Source organism: Peromyscus californicus, unplaced genomic scaffold (assembly GCF_007827085.1).
Source record: "Peromyscus californicus insignis strain IS unplaced genomic scaffold, ASM782708v3 Scaffold_12__1_contigs__length_115047231, whole genome shotgun sequence".
NCBI lineage: Eukaryota > Metazoa > Chordata > Mammalia > Rodentia > Cricetidae > Peromyscus > Peromyscus californicus.
Window position 1 is genome coordinate 25,325,265 of NW_026294413.1, and position 6,598 is coordinate 25,331,862.

Genomic DNA, 6,598 nt, shown 5'->3' on the forward strand with positions numbered 1-6,598 from the left:
TTATGAAATCAGACTTAAATTATAGCTTAACTAAAGAAAGTCCATAGGAGCCTACTCAGAAGGAGAAAGCCAGGAATGGGAGCCCGAGCGACATGCAGGAAGAGTGGCAGAAACAGTAGCTGCCTCGGTGAGAGCAGAAATGACTTACCATCCCTTTCAGGCCTTACAAAACACTGGCCGTACAAAGCAATGAGGACAATAGACCCAAGATGGAAAGAAAAGCTTCGCAAGGCTTCAACACAGGTCACTGAAGTCCCAGCATGGGGACAAATAAAAGACGTTCTCTTCCTGGGAGGGAAGAGGATGAAGATGTCAGGTGAGCAGAAAGACTGAGGAAGGATTTCTCTGTCAAGATCCAGTACTGTCAAGCCCAAACAGTAACTATCAGGTTAGAACCTATTCTTCAAATATCACGCAGCTCTCTCTAAAAGTGAGTTTAAAGACTGAACTGTTTGGTTAGGGAGCCCCACGCCCATACCCACTAAGCCAGAACCCAGTCGTCTATACTTTTCTCCTCTCGCTTCCCCGGCACAAGGCTAAATTGTTGAGTCATCGTGACACTGAGGGAGGGCAGAAGAAGCCTTCTTTAAATTATGGGACATAGCTGCATCTTCCTGAGGCGAAGAGGAAAACAGAATCGCTCCAAGCAGCGAGCATTTAGTCTCTATTTTTGCTGTTGTTACCATGCACTCACAAACAAAAATCGATGATGAAAGAATTAAGTTAATCTAGCTATGCAATATCATTAGTCACTTCCTAGGTTCTGGAGCTCCCTAAAGCAAAGAGAGAATATAATTTCAAAATATTACATTGCAAGTGGGTTTTATAGCTATCAAGTTCGTACAGGCACATAAATCAGAAGGTATTCAGAGAAAATAAGCAGATGTTTGAATTCTTCCAACCAAGTAAAATCATCTTCCCTTTTATATGCCACAAATCCTCAGGCTTTTCATAAATATGAAGGCTGTAAAATAAATTGAGATCCAACATCTAGGTAGTTTATATTCCCCCGAGTTCTCAGCGCTCGTGGGGCGGGACTTGAGGACCAGCGCTATTTATTTCCACAGCGATCCAATTTGTGGCAAGGAGTCCAGCTGCACGCAGAGACAGAAACCAAGCCCTATTTGATGAATTTTTTTTCTTTTGTCTTAATTGAGGAAGGTATTGCTATGTAGCCTAGATCGGCCGCAAATGCAATTCTCCTCTTTGCCTCCCAGGGCCCGGGATTACATGTGTGTGCCAATGTCTATGGAATTTTTAGAATAATCTTTTTCTCAATATTTCATTCAAAGCTATTCTTCTCCTCAAAATTAGAATCATTCTGAAAACATAAAAAAGAAAAACAGTGTAAAAGTATCCAAAGGTCAGCCCACTAGAGAGGTTCTGACTTGAGGCCATTTTTTGTTTTTCAACAGACTGCCTTCCTTTTGACTTTACATTTTGACTCCTTTTCGACTTACACAAAGTTCAGGCACACTAAGATTGAAAAATCAAACAGTCTGTCCAAAAGGTACCAAGAGAATAAACATGGTGGTGTTGCTAATGACTTATTTCGTAGGACTTTTCAGCTCTATTTACACCCTGTGAGAGCTCAGAGACCACAGAACCAGTCCGTCATTTTCACACAGACCACAGCTCCCAGCATCCGCTGCACAGGACAGAGCTTCCATAATTACTAGTAGTAAACTCGGGCTTTGTATAAATCAGGGAATATGCAAATATGTCAATTCATCAATGACATTCTCAATTTGTATTACTTTTGGATGGAAGAAAATTATCACATTTATATGGAATATGAAGGGAAGTCACCTACATTAAAACATCATAAAATATGTAGTCAGAAATGTTCAGCATCACAAAACAGTAATTTTGTAAACCACCTGGGTTATAATAAAATACTAGGTTTATATTCCAGTTAAATCTCAATGCAAGTTAATATAATAAAGATGTTTTTATTTGAGGGAGTCTTTTGTCCATTTTTACCTACCTAGTTGTCTTTTGTAGTAGTTGATGTTATTGAGTTGTGTTCCTTATATATCTGGATACTGAACCCTTGTAAGACACAGGAATATTTTCTTCTGTTTTATAGCTATGTCTTCAGCCTGTTGGTTCATTTGTTGTACAAAAACCTTTGAGTTTAATGTAATCCCATGTGTCTGCTTTGCCTTTTGTCATCTGTGCTTTCAGAGTCCTATCCAAAAAGCCCTTGCCCATCACCATGTCATACAGAACTGTAGGCAGAGTTTTCCTGTCCCGACTGACTGCTCCCAAATAACCACTCAGAGTCTTAATATTAATTATAAATCATATATTAATTATAAATAATATAAAGCTGATAGCTAACTAGCTCTTCCAACTTAAATTAACCCTTTTGTATTCACCTATATGCTGCCCCAAGGCTGGTGGCATTTACCTCTCCTGCATGTCTTGCCTACTCTCTAGCTGGCTGGTCACTTCTCGGACTCCACCTTTCATTGCAGCATCCTTAATTTGGTTGTCCTGCCTATAGTTCCTGCCTATAGTTCCTGCCTAACTACTGGCCAATCAGATTTTTATTAAACCAATTCAAGTGACAAATCTTTACAGTGTACAAGAGGATTATTCCACAGCACAGAACTGCTTCTGTTTTCTTTTAGTAGTTTTTAATAATTTTGGATCTGACATTTAAGTTTTTAACTCATTTTGAGTAGTTTTTTGTGTATGGTGAAATAGGGTTAGCTTCATCCTTCTGCAAATAGATAACCAGTTTCAACAGTATCTTCATTCAAAGACTCTTTCACTATGTGTTTCTTGCTCCTTTGTGAAAAGTCAGTTGATGGAAAATGTGTAGACTTACTCCATGTTTCATATTCTGTTAACGAGGATGTTTCAGAAACTAACCTGAAAGTTATCTTGAGATAACATCAATATAATGAGTTAGTGATTTCTGAGCTGAAACTAAGATGCTCTGTAATTTCATGATTATTCTCAGTGAAAGTTTAATTTAGAAGACAGAAAATTGTATCTATTGACTTATAAATGCCAAAAAAAAAGAGTATGACTTTGAAAATCACTGGCCTGTTCCAGTTATTAACTATTGTTGTTATTTGGGGATGTATACATGATTTGGAGCGTTTGTGTATGTTGTGGCACACCTGAGAAAGTTCAGATGATAACTTCATGGAGATGGTCCTCTCCTTTCACATTTATGCAGGTTCAAGGGATCAAACTCAGGTCACAGTGCTTCAAGAACAAGCAGTTTTACCCACTGAGTTATATCACTGGTCCCGTCTGGTGTTTTTTCTTATTGTCTGTTGCTTTTCTGGGTTCCCAGTGTAGAGCAAAGTGCTGTGATGCCTCCTCATTGGCAAGGCTAGGGTTCAATTTGGTTCTGTGTCCTTTTCTTAGTATGGTGACCATTTGTATAATCTGTTCTCAGTCCTGCTGTACTATGCCTCAGACAGTATCGTCCTGCACATAGATACCACATCCTCAGCCAAGGACACATGAGTGGTTGCAATGCAGACCCTGGACCTTCTGTAGGAAAGCTCTCTCTGCTGATGTTTCTTTCTGTAGTAGATAGTCAAACCATTTAAAAATCATTAAAAGATAAGAAACACTTGCATGTGTGTGTGTATGTGTCTATATGTGTCTACCAACTTTGGGGATAGAGTTTTGATGTGGGGCTTTGAACTCAGAACTCTCCTGTCTCAGCCTCTCTAGGGTTAGGGTTACGAGTCTGTGGCACTATCCTCAGTTCTTGGTTTCTTTAGTACAGAGTTCGCTTTGCCCAGATATGAGGGAAATTCAATGTCTTTTTCAAGATTAATGTTTTCTAAAGTATATTTTTCATGTTCTTACCAAAATGACTACAAAAATACTTTTATAATATGACTAAGTGTTTTCATAGAGAAGAATCAACTAGCTGCCCATCTCCTTACATACTTTCTGATGACTCTTTATTGCCTCTTACATCTCTATGTGTGTGAGTCACCCAGGAGCTTATTGAAGTGACAATTCTAATTCAGTAGGTCCGGAATAGAGACTCAAGTCCTGCATTTGTGACAAACTCCTGCATGATGTCAATACCACTGGTCTACAGAAAATGGTTAGGGTAGGATGAGTCTAGAGTTTAGACTGCAGCCAACTATTTCCAAGGCACAGACTCCTAGATTGTAGTGGGCTGACAACCAATCTGTTGACCCTGGCCAACAGAAATACAATGCAAGTCACAGGTTTAATTCTAAATTTGCCAGCAGTTACATTAAAAAATGATGATAAAGAAATAAGTGAACTAATTCAATGATGTGTATTGTTGAATATAATATATACATCATGGTATTTTTTTTACATCATGGTATTTTTTATATAAAATAAACATGAATATTGTTAGACATATTACCATGCCTCACAGCAAATGCTCAAATATCAATGTATAATAGGGAACAAATGAGAACAATGTATAATGACACACATGTATGAAGAGACTATGCTGAAAGTCATTAATCTGCATGATAATCTAAAATAAATAAACAGCCAGTTGTGGTAGCCCATGATCTCGGGAGCCAGTACTTCGGAGGCAGAGGCAGCATGATCAACACAGCAATTTCCAGGACATCCAGGACTACATAGAGAGACCCCATCTCAAACAAACAAATACAAATAAATAAATAAATAAATAGAAATAATCAATGTGTCTTTTATCCTGATGTATGATTTAAGTTTTATTAATCATGTTTCTGGAGCTCAATTTCCATGTCCTATTATTGGCGCCTGCATATAGATTGGAGATCTAGAAGACAAGGCTTCCTGAAGACATGACATCCCTGCTGACCTTCCTAGCCTCAGGCCCTGCCACTCACCCATACATACTCCATACCCCAGGCACATTTAACTAGTTCTGTTCCTGACCATACTGTTCTACTTGAAATGCCCTTACCTCACCAACACCCCAGTCTGAAACCTTACTCATTCTTTCCCTAAACTGATACAACTGCATTAAAATCCCATCATTATGAAGACACTAAGTGGCTACAGAAAAAAAACTGGAGCAATCTCACACTAGTAACTTAACAACACACTTGAAATTTTAGAACAAAAAGAAGAACTCACACCCAAAAGAAATAAATGGCGAGAAATAAAATAAGGGCTGAAACCAATAAAATAGGGGCAACAAATAAAATATGCAAAGAATCAATGAAAGAAAGAATTGGTTCTTTAAGAAAATCCATAAGATTGACAAACACTTATTCAAACTAAAAGGCAGAATGAGAACATACAAATTAACAAATTTAGGGATAAAAAGGGGAACATGACAACAGACACTGAGGAAATCCAGAGAATCATAAGGACATACCTTAAAAACCTGTATTCAGCCGGGCGGTGGTGGCACATGCCTTTAATCCCAGCACTCAGGAGGCAGAGGCAGGAGGATCTCTGTGAGTTTGAGGCCAGCCTGGTCTCCAAAGCGAGTTCCAGGAAAGGCGCAAAACTACACAGAGAAACCCTGTCTCAAAAAAAAACAAAACAAAAAAAACTGTATCCAGCCAAATAGAAAATCGTATAGTATTCTCTATGTATATATGCCCCTTACCAAAGTTAAGTCAGACCAGATAAACAGTTTAAACAGACCTATAAGGACTAGTGAAATAGTAGTCATTAAAACCCCACCAACCAAAAGAAGCCCAGGGTCAGACGGCTTTATCACAGAATTCAACTAGACTTTCAAAACAGAGTTAATACCAATACTCCTCAAATTATTCTATAAAATAGAAACAGAAAGAACATTGCCCGATTCATTTTATGAGGCCCTAATTACCCTGATACTCGCACCACACAAATATTCAACAAAGAAAGAGAATTACAGACCAATTTCCCTTATGATCATAGATGCAAAAATTCTCAATAAAATATTTGTAAACTGAATCCACGATCAAGTATACTTCATCCCAGAGATGCAGGGATGGTTCAATATGTATCAATCAATAAATATAATCCATAATATAAACAAACAAAAGACAAGAATCACATGGTTATCTCATTAGATACAGAAAATGCCTTTGTCAAAATCCAACACCCATTCATGATAAAGGTCCTGGGGAGATTAGGGACACAAGGGATGTACCTCAACACAATAGAAGTAGTTGATAGCAAGCCTATAGACAACATCAACTTAAATGGAAAGAAACTCAAAATAATTCCACTAAAATTGGGAAGAAGACAAGGCTGTCCACTGTCTCCATATCTATTCAATATAGCACTTGAAGTTTTAGTTAGAGCAATAAGGCAACTAAAGGAGACCAAAGGGATACAAATAGGAAAAGAAGAAATCAAAGTATCTTTATTTGCAGGTGATATGATAATATACATAAGTGATCCCAAAAATTTCACCAGCAAACTCCTACAGCTGATAAACACTTTCAGCAAGGTAGATGAACACAAAATTAACTTTAAAAAAAAGTAGTCTTCCTATATACAAATGACAAACAGACTGAGAAAGAAATCAGAGAAACAACACCTTTCACAATAGCTTCAAATAATATAAAATATTTTGAGGTAACTCTAACCAAGCAAGTGAAAGACTTCTGCAATAAAAGCATTAATACATGGAAGAAAGAAA